We start from the raw sequence: 14022 nt of genomic DNA, 5'->3' as shown, positions 1-14022 counted from the left end.
AGTACAGACGTCTCCGTACCGATCCGCGAGACTCTATTAAGCCTGCTCATGACTCGTGAGACCTATGTAACCTAGGCTCTGATACCAACTTGTCACGACCCTAAACGCGGACACGGTCGTGATGGCGCCTCTCGTGAAGACAAGGTCAGCCGACACACTTCCAATTCACTTTAAGTAAGTTAAAATAATAAATACTTAGTCTTTAGCAGAAATAAAAACCCAAAATAAACGTTAATAGTATAATTTGGGGAATTTAACACACCCCAATATCGGGGTGTCACCAGTCATGAGCATCTAAGCCAATACTACGAGTTTGAAAGTCTACTCCACTACTTCATAACTGAATCAGAAAGGAAATAAGATAGAGGGAGATTGCACTGGGCTGCGAATCGCCGGGCAGCTACTTTGTAAATCTCCAAAAATCTGCTGGACAGCTCTCAACCCTCGCTAGCAGGACCTGTAGCGCCCGAATCTGCACACAGGGGTGCAGGGAGTAAATTGAGTACTCCAACTTAGTGATTAATAACAATAAATGAAGATTGAGCGATATAAAATCACAATGAACACAACATTAAGCTACAGGAGGCGGAAGAAAATCAATAAACATAATTAAATAGTGAAATCTCATAAAACACCTTTTAAGTAGTTAAACAACATATAGGAAGGACAACTAGAAATGATAAACACATAAGAACTGCCCCCAGGGCAAAGTAACAATAGAATCGGCTCCTCGGGCAATATCACAGAACAATACCAGCCCCTCGGGCTATATCTCATATCTCAATGGGTACCCGCGCTCACTGGGGGTGTACAGACTACGGGAGGGGCCCCTTGCGGCCCAAGCGCAATATCAAGCCATCTCGTGGCATCATAAACAGGCTCTCGGCCTCATATCAATCACAAGCCATCTCGTGGCGTACAATCTCAGGCCCTCGACCTCATTATCATAATCAGTATATCACTTCAGCGGCGTGCAACCCGACCCAAAAGTATCCTCACAACACAGGCCCTCGGGCTTACTCATTCAGAATCTCATAAGTCCCTAGGGCAACAGTAACATGATACTCAGCTCAAAATATCTTTTAAGATATCATTTAAAGTGTTTAAAACAGAGTAACATGGCTGAGTTTTGAAAAACAGTAAAATATGGCATGACTGAGCACAAGTATGAAATCAAGCGGTGAGGAAAAATATCAGTAAAGACCCCCTAAGGGTTCAAACAGTTGGCATTTAGCCCAAAATATAATAATATCAAACAATTAGCTATCAAATATACAGTAAAACAGTCATTTGGGATCGACTAAGTCATAGTCCCCAACTGTGCACGACCCCACGCTCGTCATCTAGTGTGTGCGTCACCTCAACATAGCCGAACACTGTGTAATCTGGGGTTTCATACCCTCGGGACAGCATTTAAAATCATTACTCACCTCAAACCGGCCCAAACTCTAGCTCGCAATGCCTTTGCCCCTCGAATTGGCCTCCGGATGCTCCGAATCTACCAAAATCAGAACGTAATCATCAAAATATGAGAAAAGGGACAAATCCCACTCGAAATTAATCGAAAAACCATGCAAATCCCGAAATTACCAAAACCCGACCTCCCGGGCCCATGTCTCGGAATTCGATAAATTTTACGTCATTAGATTCCATATCTCCCCACGAGTTCATACATATCAAAAGTTCCAAAATCCGACCACATGGTCTTTCAAATCCTCAATCAAAGGCTTAAGTTTCTAAGCCCTAGTTTCTCCATTTTTGGCTTAATTTCCATTAATTTCAGCCCCAATCCGTGAATTAATACAATAGAAACGAGTTTTAGGTCCAAATTCCTTACCTCAATGAAGTTCCCTTGAAATCCTTCTTCAAAAATCGCTCAAAACTCCCGAAATCGCTTTTAGAAATGGTGAAACCCTCTGAAAATCACGAAGGAAATAACTTATATGTTCTGGTCCAGGGATTTCGCATCTGCGACCAAATTCCCGCTTTTGCGGTACCGCATTTGCGATCCTTGAACCGCTTCTGCGGTTTTCATTTAAACTCCGCTTTTCGCATCTGCAATGCCCAATCCGCACTTGCGCCATCGCAGGTGCGGTTACTTTACCGCTCCTGCGATTCCTGCTCACCCTGGCTCCTTCCGCTTCTGCGACTAGCCTCCCGCATCTGCGGGGTCGCACCTGCGATCCTTTAACCGCAGATGCGGTTATGACAGTAACAAAATACTTCAGCTCTTCTACTTAATTCCAAACCTTCCGTCAACCATCCGAAATCACCCCGAGGCCCCCCGGACCTCAACTAAGAGCACCAACAAGTCTTATACTACCATTCAAACTTATACCAACCTTCAAAACACCTCAAACAACATCAAAACCACCAAAACGCATCGAATTCAAGCCTAAGGTTCTAAAATCTTCCGCATTCCGCTTTTGATCAAAAAGTATAACAAACCACGTCTGAATAATCTGAAATTTTGCACACACATCCCAAATGACATAACGGAGCTACTGAACTTCCGGAATTCCATTTCGACCCCTATATCAAAATCTCACCTATCAACCGGAAAACGCCAAAAACTCAATTTTGCCAATTCAAGCCTAAATCTACTCCGGACCTCCAAAACACATTCCGATCATGCTCCTAAGTCTCAAATCACCTAACGTAGCTAACCAAATCGTAAAAATTCAAATCTGAGATCATATGCTAACAAGTCAAAACTTGGTCAAGCCTTTTAAATTTAAAGCTTCCAGCTGAGAATCATCCTTCCATATCTATTCCGATTAACCTGAAAACCAAAACCGATGATTTGCATAAGTCACAATGCATAATACGGGGCTGGTCATGCCTGAGAACTGGTGAGCGAAGTGCAAAGCTCAAAACGACCGATCGGGTCGTTACAATATCATATGCTCACTGTTTGCAGATTATTTGTGCTCTTAGGCATCTTAAATAGTTTAAGTAAATTGCAGTGATAAAATAACTATTTCCTTCAGTGCTCAACTCTTAGAGGACCTCAAAGTCATCAAACTAGGTACCCACTAATGACATACTTATAATATTCACGGACTTCCTGGATCAAACATATCTTTAAAGCATTTTGAAGAACTGTGAGAAATGAATTGACAAGTAATAACTTTACATTAGTTTAATTACTTTATATTTATTGGCATATATATAATGTTAGTCACGTTCAATTCTATTAACACATGTATATCAATAATTTAAAGTGAAATGAAACAGTATGTAGTTTTCACTTTACGGTAGAAATAAAATGAAATAGTAGGTTGTTTACATGATATAGCTCTATTTCCATTTCTTCTTCTCTTAATCATATTGTTTCATCAATTATTTATTAATATAATTATTTCTCTAACTTATTTATCTTTTATGATAGTTTTCATTATGTCAAATTTATCAGAACTTGAATTTGTGGCACTTGACATCATCGGGAAGAACTATTTATCATGGGTCCTTGATGCTGAAATTCACCTTGATGCTAAAGGTCTTGGAAATACTATTATACAAGGAAATGAAGGATCAAATCAGGATAAAGCGAAGGCTATGATTTTCATTCGTCATCATCTACATGAAGGGTTAAAAACTGAATATTTAACCGTAAAAGATCCACTTGAATTATGGATTAATTTGAAGGATCGATATGACCACCTAAAACTTACTGTATGATCGAAAGCTCGGTGTGAGTGGATACATTTAAGGTTGCAAGACTTTAAAACTATAAATGAGTGTAATTCTGCTATCTTTAAAGTAAGTTCTCTATCAAAATTATGTGGAGACACTATCACAGATGATGACTTATTGGAAAAAACATTTTCTACTTTTCACGCTTCAAATGTGGTGCTACAACAGCAATACCGTGAAAAAGGTTTTAAGAAATATTCTGAGTTAATCACACGCCTACTTGTGGCAGAGCAGAATAATACTCTATTAAAGAAAAATCATGAAGCCCGTCCCACTGGGTCAGCTCCATTCCCGGAAGTGAATGATGTAACAACATATACCGTGGTCGTGGACATGGTCGTAGACGTGGATGTGGCAGGGGACGAAACAATTATCGTCATTATGGTGGAAATAAACTGGAGAACAATAAGTGTTCTCAAATTAATCCTTCAAAAGGTAAAATTAGTGTATGTCACCGATATGGTATGAAAGATCATTGGGCACACATTTGTCGTACGCCAAATCATTTTGTCAAACTTTATCAAGCCTCCCTCAGAAAGAAAGAAAATAATTTGGAGGCACACTTGACCTTTCAAAATAATGATGATGAAGCAAGTCCCTCAAACAAATATGATTCTGAGGCACATCTTGCATATAAAGATGATGATTTTGGAGGCCTAGCAAATATTACTTATTTAGAAGCTGGAGACTTCTTTGAGGATATTGACTGAAGAACTAATCGTCTTACTGGGAATGAAGCTATAAAAGTTGTCATTTTTTATGTTTGCAACTAGTTTATTTTTCTTGAGTGTATTTTCCTAATGCATCATGTGTTGCTAGTTTCCACATTCCTAATGTATTTGTTCATGTTCTTTTTCGGTTTTCCTTTCATATTTCTTATGATGTACTTTTTGAACGTTTTTATGAAGAATATGAAAATTTTCCAGTCTTCAGTAGGACTCAAGATTAATAAAGATGATAATGTCTTCTGGATAGTGCTACGACACACACTATTTTAAAAGATAAGAGATATTTCTCTTATTTGGTAATGAAAGAAGCCAATGTTAATACAATATTCGGTAGTACAAGATTAATTGAAGGTTCTGGAAGAGCCAATTTATTACTACCAGGAGGAACAAATTTGGCTATTGATGAAGCACTATATTGTAGTAAATCTCAAAGAAACTTATTAAGTTTCAAAGATATTCGCCAAAATGGCTATCATATTGAGACTACAAATGATGAAAAGATTGAATATCTTTATATTACTACAATAATGTCTGGTAAGAATTATGTGCTTGAAATGTTACCTGCTCTTTCCTCCGGCTTATATTACACAAGTATTAGCAGGATTGAAATACATGCCGTAGTAAACGAGGAGTTTACTAATTAAGATAATTTTATTATTTGGCATGACCGGTTAGGCCATCCTAATTCTAATATGATGCGTAAAATAATTGAGAATTCACATGGACATTCAATGAAGAACCAGAAGATTCTTCAATTTAAGGAATTCTCTTGTGCTGCATGTTCTCAAGGCAAGTTAATTATTAGACCATCAACTATTAAAGTTAGGATGGAATCTCCTGTATTTCTGGAACGTATACAGGGTAATATATGTGGGCCTATTCCCCCTCCATGTGGACCATTCAGATATTATATGGTTTTGGTAGATGCATCTACAAGATGGTCACATGTGTGCTTACTATCAACTCGCAATATGGCATTTGCGAGATTGTTGGGTCAAATAATAAAGCTAAGAGCACAGTTTTCATATTATGCAATTAAGACAATTCGTCTTGATAATGCTGGTGAGTTTACATCCTAAGCCTTTAATGATTATTGTATATCAATTGGGATAACAATTGAGCATCTGGTTCCTCATGTTCATACATAAATTGGTCTAGCGGAATCATTGATCAAACACCTCCATGCTAGACCAATGCTTGTGAGAAAAAACTTCCCATTTCAGTATGGGGTCATGCTATTTTGTATGCAGCAGCACTTGTGCAGATAAGGCCCACAAGTTATCATAAAGTCTCCCTATTGCAATTGGCTTTTGGTCAGAAGCCAAATATTTCCCATCTTAGAATCTTTGGTTGTGCGATGTATGTTCCAATTGTTCCATCACAACGCACAAAGATGGATTCCCAAAGAAGGTTGGGGATATATGTTGGATATAAATCTTCTTTTATTATAAAATATCTAGAGCCGATGATTGGAGATTTATTTACGCAAGATTTTCTGATTGCCATTTTGATGAATCAGTATTCCCAACATTAGGGGGAGAAAATAAGCTGTTGAAAAAAGGAGATAAATTATAACGCACTATCACTGTCTCATTTAGATCCTTGAACAAATAATGTGAACTAGAGGTTCAAAAGATTATTTATTTTTAAAATATTGCAAATCAATTGCCAGATGCATTCACTGACCTAGCAAGGGTGACTAAGTCACATATTCCAGCTGCTAATGCTCCAATTCGAGTTGGTATCCCGATAGGACAATGAATTAAAGCAAATGAGTCTAAGCCATGCTTGAAACGTGGTGGACCAATCGGTTCTAATGATAAAAATCCTCGAAGAAGAAAATGAGCAAATGATCAAAGTGATCATAACACGGAGGTAGTGGCTCAAGAAGAGCCCAAGACGTAACAAATGATAAGAGCTTAGGGGTGGTCCAGGTACCTGAAAATAATGAGAATGAAGATATATCAATTAGTTACGTCTCAACGGGAAAAAGATGGAACGAAATAATATTGTCATCGATAATATTTTTGCTTATAATGTTGATGTTGAAATGATGCAACAAGATGAGGATCTTGAACCAAAATCTGTCGATGAATATAGACAGAGAAATGATTGGCCAAAATGGAAAGACGCTATCCAGGTAGAGTTAACTTCACTTGGAAACGTGAAGTCTTCGGACCCATAGTTCGAACACCTGAAGGTATAAAGCTAGTAGGATATAAATGGATTTCTGTGCGAAAACGAAATGATAAAAATGAAGTCGTTAGATATAAAGCACGACTTGTGGCACAAGAATTTTCGCAAAGACCTGACATTGATTATATGGAGACATATTCTCCAGTGGTGGATGCTATCACGTTCAGGTATCTTATAAATCTGGCAGTGCATGAAAACTTGATATGCGTCTAATGGATGTTGTCACATCCTATTTGTATGGCTCATTAGACGATGAAATCTTTACGAAAATCCCTAAAGGATTTAAAGTGCCTAAATCATAAAAAAGATTTCGAGGAAATTTTTCAATAAAGCTTCAGAAATCCTTACACGGATTGAAACAATGAGGGCGCATGTGGTATAATCGCCTGAGTGAGTACTTGTTGAAAGAAGGGTACAAAAATGATCAAATTTGTCCTTGTGTCTTTATAAAAAGGTCTGGATCTGAATTTATTATAATCGCTGTGTATGTTGATTGTTGATACCCAATTTTTTCCTATATTTTAATACATAAACATACTTTCAAAATAGCATATATGCAGTTATAAGCATGTATAAGCATTTTATAATTTTTTTCTATAATTTTAAAGGCTTCAAATTGATTTATTTCTTCCCTTTTTACTTATAAAATTTCCAATAATTATCCTTCAAATTACTCTGTGGTGACCTAGCCATCTAAATTCTATATTTATGCCAAAATATTGCATAAATATTTTTAGTGCATTTTTATAATTGCATTTACATTTTTAAGCTAATTTGCATATATTTGCAATACTAGCCCTATTAATGCATAATTACGTTGTTGATGTATAAAATGATCTTTTATATTTTTAAAATGTTAAATAACTATTTTAAACCATTTTAGTACATGAAATTATTTTTCTTAGAAATCATTTATTATTTTTATAAATTATATAGTGTTTAAAATGGCTATTTAAAATATGGCCTAATTGCATTTCAATTCCAGCCCCAATACCCAGCCCAATATTCGTATGACCCTAACAAATCTACCCGGCCCGGATCTTGTTAGATCCTGGCCGTTGATCATTTTGATCAACATTCCAGATCTCCCATTACCCAAAATAAACTAACCTATACTCCCCCAAATCCTAACCATTTCCTACCTTACACCGCCGTCCTAAAATTCTCTCTGCTCTCAAACGCTCTCACCCTAACCGTAATCCCCAATCCCATTGACCCCATCTATGGCTATCTCCGACGACCTCTCACCACCTCTCTGGCCGCCAATGGCCTCTCTCATGTCATTCTTGCCATCTCTAAGGCCCTCAAGGGACCAGGGCTATGTCGACTTGCATCTAGGGTTCATCTCTTGCCTGTTCCAGGCCATTCCGGTGTGATTTTGACTGAGATCGTCCTATATTAGCTACAATCTATGGTTTTCTAAACAGGTTTCTTCATCTCTGTATGGTTCTCTTCGGCACCCTGATTTCTTTTCTAAAACCTCCTAGATCTGTACAGATCTAAGGTGATTTGAGTTTGTTTCCTGTGAGTTTTATAATAGCCTTGAGTTTCTTTACAATAATCGTATGATTTCAAGTGATTTTCATCTTTTTCTAAAATTAGGGTTTTCAGAATTTCTTTTTAAAATTTGTTTGATGATCCTTTGTGTTTAATCTTCTGCTTCTCATACATTTTGATTAATTTTATGAACCTGCTACAACCCTAGCCCATTTGTACTAAAAACCCTAATTTTTTGGGGTTCTTCGTTTGGTTTCTAGATATTGGTACATATAATTGTGTTCTTGTCTTGGGTTCTTGTGACTTCTCGTGATTTTCTTGTCCTAATATGCTTCTACTGAATTTTCCTAGTTCGACCTTTCATCGATATTATGTACTTGTGTTCACACTGACCATTCATGCAAGACTTATATACTTCTCCTTGAATAAGTGTTGTTTAACTTTTGTTTTGTTAAAATTATGTATCGATTCCTGACTACTCGTGCTCTACCTCATTTTTATATGCTAAGCATGCTGCCTCTTTCATGACTTTCTGAACCCTTGATTACTCTGAATCCCTTATTTTATGGTTTAATTAGAACCCTTTCCATTTAGCGTTTGATTCCTACCCCTTTACTCAATTTGATTGAATTTTCCTGCCTTAATTGTTTTTCCTTGCCGTGTTTGTATTCCCCTGATTATTATTGATTTGTTTCCTTAATTAAACTGCTGTGCATTTACCCCTAATTATCTACTCTATGCTAATCTTTACTTTATTCTTTTGCTTAAATACCAAGTATGTTTTACCGTTGATTGAACTGTCCCTTGATTAAGGGAAGATCTTGCTGATTTACGTGTGACTTCCCTGATTTACTACTTAATTGATCTCTTATCTTATTTGTCAAGCTTTTGATTGCTATATAAACACCTATCTCACTTTAAGTTCTGGACACACAACGACACTAGTTCAAAAACTCTGTCTTATACTTAAAGCTTTCTGCTCTTTTCTGTTACTTACTACTTCCATTGAACTAGCCGGCTGTAAGCCAAGGCTAGTTATTGCACTACACTGTTCTATACTTTGTGTCTGCTCTCCTTAACTGGTATGTCCTGATTTAATTACAAGTTCAAAACTCCATGTGTTCTCTTACTGCATTAGTTTACTGATTTCCAGTCTTATTCTTGTCTAACACTTGGCTTTTCGATATGTAACTAGCATGCTTAAATCCTGGTTTCACTTAGCATATATGAGTCCTACCCGTTCAACTTATGATTAACATGTCTGATGGCTTGTCTATTGCTTTCTCTAGCATGTCTGAATCTGACTCTACTCCATGTATGTAAGTTTGATTGTCTGTCTGTTTGTTTACCCAGTTCCTGATAGTAATTTACTTTGCTAGGTTATTTACTACCCCTTAAGTACTTCTGACTCTATGTTCAACTCTGCCTAGTATAACTATGTTCTCAACTGTTTGTTCTATATCTGTAATATAGCTGTGTGATTGACTCCTAAACTTCTGTGCTCTTGTTGTTATATTAATATGTTCTAGGTGTTTCCCCTACCCTTTCCTTGGATGAAGTCTATGTGTTCTATGACTTGCTATCTGATTTTTTTTAAAAGATGTTCTCAAACTATTTCTACTCTAACTATGTTCTGACTTTCACAAAGTTCTTTCTAACTACTAAAACCTTCTTTCTATTGTTTACCAAACTCTTTCAAAGTCATCATACACTCTCACATTACTCCTAGAATATTAGGTTCTGCCCCTCTGGCATGTGCACTGCCTTGAGATCCTTGAGATCTCTCTGAACTCTGGCATGTCAGAGCTGGCCTTTCCACACTGCACCCAAATCAGTTATTGTTGGAGAAAAGGTCTAGGTGTGAGCACTGCCCGGGATCCTTGAGGTCCTTAGGGAACTCTGACACACCTAGACATGATACTGTCTTTGGGCTTTGGCATTTGAGGCTATTGGAGGCTTGGGAAGTCATTTGGGCCTGCTTCAGGCTCCCTATAGTTAACTTCTTCTTTTTCTTTGTTCGTTTATGTAATTTATTCAGCTGGTCTGTAATGATTATTTATAAACAACATTGGGGTGATTAGTTAAAAGGGCTGGGTAGCTACATATCTGTTGGGTAACTTGGGTAGATACCATGCCTATAGGATTGTGTTAATGCATCTGCTATGTTTTGCTTTATTTCCACAATATTAGAAATCATGCTTATAAGATCTAAATGGCTCTAATAATAGAAATCATTCTTATAGGTTTAAAATTAACTTTACCATTAGATATCATGCCTATAGGGTGTAAAGTGATTGAGTTCAATTTCGGTTACAGCATATATTTACATTTGTCTCACTAGAAATCATGCCTATAAGTTTGAAAATCAGTTCTTAACAATTAGATACTGTGCCTATCGGAATTAAAATCAATTCCAGTAGAAATCCTGCCTATAGAACTTAAAATCAGTTTAGTTAAACAAATCAGTTTTGTTCATGTTAGTTCATTCTGAATTGGTTTAATCAACTGTCCGTTTCTTCAAATACGTTTTTCTCAAGCACTGCCTTAATTAATGCTGCTAGAAAACATGCCTATAGGATCTCAAGTTGTTCGTTTTTAAACTATTTACTATTTTATTGCATCAATGTAGATGTCATGCTCTTAGGACACCACTATTATGTGCTTAGGCAAGCCACTAGGGCGATTTAAATTCTGCAACTATGAAACTATGCTTTGCTATTTAAAACTGTCCAGATTTAACAGGTCTAATTCAGTAGGCAAGCTAACTAGGGTTTTTACACGTCGTCCTAATTCAATACTGTATAATCCCTGCTCACTTAGATATCATGTTCTAGGATTTTCTCTTAAATACCTGACTGTTATTTGAAGACGTGCATTTACTTGTTATATTTGTGGAGGTAACTGTGAGCCTGTAATTTGTTCTCTTTAAATGCAGTCCTGATTGTTCTTGATTGACGCCTAGACTTTTATCCGTTAAAACCTTAGGAAGGTCTAGAACTCTCCAAAGTAGAGGCCCTAAAATACCTCTAGGGCCACGAGGAAGGGACGGGTAGTGCACGCATAGGACATTTTCAAGGTTGCTAGAGCGCTTTAGGCTATGACCAAGGGGAGGGAATTGGGTAGTAGGGATATGATGACTACACGCTAATGTCACGTGTAGCCCCTCATTGAGGAGTATTTACCGGGCATTGTGTGGGGTGATCCTGTAGGCTAACCAACCTAGGACCCCTCTTTCCCAATTCCCGATGTTTAAACTTCGCTTTTCTCCTATACATGCAATTTGTTCAAGCCTTTCCTTTGTCCCTTTACTTGAGTCATACAATGTCCAATGCATGCCCTTATTTGCAATTATGTGTTTAAACTATTTATTTATTAAAAGGACTAATTCATAAGTATAAGTTCAGCTGGGACCCACCGTTGTGGATCAAGAGGGGTGCCTAACACCTTTCCCTCAAAGTTAATTCGAGCCCTTACCCTAATCTCTGGTAATGCAAACTAGTCCATGAGTTAATTGCTCAAAAACCCAAATTCCCAAAAGGAAACGAGTTATTACCCCCATGAAATGTCGGAACCCGAACTTCTCCCCGCGAGGAGGGAAAAAAGGGGGCGCGACAGCATGGCGACTCTACTGGGGATATCTTAGGCTCTTACCGTAACGAACTTATTTTTATGAATTAGTCCAAGCATGCCTTGTCCCGTACCCTTTCCCCTTATTTGAATTTAACTGTCTATTTTCTTTTAAGCATTTATGATTCTTTATTCCTGAAACTGACTTGTCTCTTTGTTTCCTTTTCCGTAACTGTCTTTCAATTATTTAAATACCATATTTATTTTTTCTACGTGCAAATACTTGACTACATGATATTTATTATTGCATAAATCATGCTCCACATCATATTCCACTCGTGCATATCAAATCCTATAGCAACGCTTGATGAGTGGTTGCGCTCTTCCAATTATTTACCCTTAAATTCGGAAAGGCTTATTTGCGGTAAAACTAGTCGATCAGCGGTGCAGTCGACGGTTCCGTGCCTTTCCCCCTCAAGTTGTCCGCTTGAGGGTACCAGTCTAGACCCCCATAGTAACCATACTCTGATTGTAATTGTGCATGCGTCATGGTCAAACCTAGCCGGATTAATATGTTGTCCGCATAATAATCCTTTAAGACGAGCCTTATCCAAAAGTCCATCGGGGTTTCCATAATCCCAACGGACACAACCACAATCTGTGCATTAATTTGGAGAACTAAATGCCAATATGCTAATCATGAATGTATAAATGGTCGTGTCTGGTGGGGGATAAGGGACTAACCCTTTTGTTTTGCATAAAATGAGGCACGAGGTCCCTTCGGTATGGTTAGCAACATCCCACCATTGCTACTAGATTGGTGGGAGGACCTTTCCTCAAGTGACAAGAAACACGTAAGAAAGTACTTGGGCAATCTACCTTCTCTGCTAGACATTGAGCCAAACAAGAGGTTCATCGAGGCTGCCACTTTATTCTGGGATAGTGAAAGGGCTGTGTTTTATTTTGGCGACATAGAAATGACACCACTTCTAGAGGAAATTGGAGGGCTTGCGGGATTGACTTTGGATAGCCTCGGGTTATTGGTTCCGGAGAACCGTATTGGTAAAGGGTTCTTAAAGATGATGGGGTTGAAGAAAGATGCTGACTTGAGATGCCTGAAGGAATCTTACATACCCTTCGAGTATATGTATAAGAGGTATGGCCATAGCAAGTCCTTCCATACATACCATGACGAGATCTCTCTCACTTCTCTGGGCCATATCCACCGCAGAGTGTTCGTGTTCATTGTTTGCTTCCTGGGCCTGATAGTGTTCCCAATGAAAAAGGAAAGAATCCACACTAGGTTGTCCATGGTCGCCAAGACTTTGATGGAGGGGATCACTGGACAGACATACACCATAGTCCCCATGATCATAGCCGACATCTACAGGGCTCTGGAGCGCTGTCAAAGAGGGGTCCAACATTTCAAGGGTTGTAACATGTTGCTGCAGTTATGGTTGCTAGAACATCTTTAGAAGGGCCAGTATCGCCAAGAATTTCCGCGAAGGGCTTGGAATGACCATATTGCCTTCCATCACCCTAAGCGGATGACCTACATTCTGGATAGGTTTGCTCAGCCGGATAGTGCCAATGAGTGGGTGGAATTCTTCGACAATCTGATTGAGGACCAAGTGCAATGGATGTTTGAGTGGTTCCCAACGGACGAATTTATCATCAGATCCAGGGACGCTCCACATTTGGGGTTGATTGGGTTGAGAGGGATATACCCCTATGTCCCTATCTGAGTCATGAGACAAGCAGGAAGGAAACAGGTTGTACCAAGGGTTGTCAAGATGAGCCATTTCAGAGCAGACTTTCAAGACGACGACGTTCCTTACAAGTGCCAAGCCCAGCATATGTGGCACTGCAAAATCATTGTGGAAAAGAACACCATTGAGCCTGACAGGTATCATGTAGAGTGCGAACCTCTCTACCCGGCGTGGTTAGAAGACAATCTGAAAGGAATGGTGATGCCTGGAACCGGTCAAGGGAATAGAATCATAGACGAGGAAGCTGAAGCTCAAGTCAAGTACAACAGGCTGCGCAAGAGGGTCCACAAATTTGAGAATGAGCACCGGGAAATACATGAGAGGAATGTGAGGTTGATCGAAGAATGGAAAGAAATGGCAGTCACTTCCTACGGGAAGCTGGAATATCTGGAGCGAGGAATAGTGGAACTGGAGGGTAAGGTCATAAAGAGGATTGAGGATTGCCATAACGCTGAAGGAGCTGAAGGAGGACATCTGGCCAGAGCGTACCTGCTGCTGGGTCTCCGTGAGCTGGGAGACCTGTATGATGGAGTCAGGAAGATCAAATCTGGGGAAGGTCCTTCTGGGAC

This window comes from Nicotiana attenuata, chromosome 1 (genome assembly GCF_001879085.1).
Source record: "Nicotiana attenuata strain UT chromosome 1, NIATTr2, whole genome shotgun sequence".
In the NCBI taxonomy this organism is placed as follows: Eukaryota; Viridiplantae; Streptophyta; class Magnoliopsida; order Solanales; family Solanaceae; genus Nicotiana; species Nicotiana attenuata.
This window is presented reverse-complemented; position numbering follows the sequence as displayed.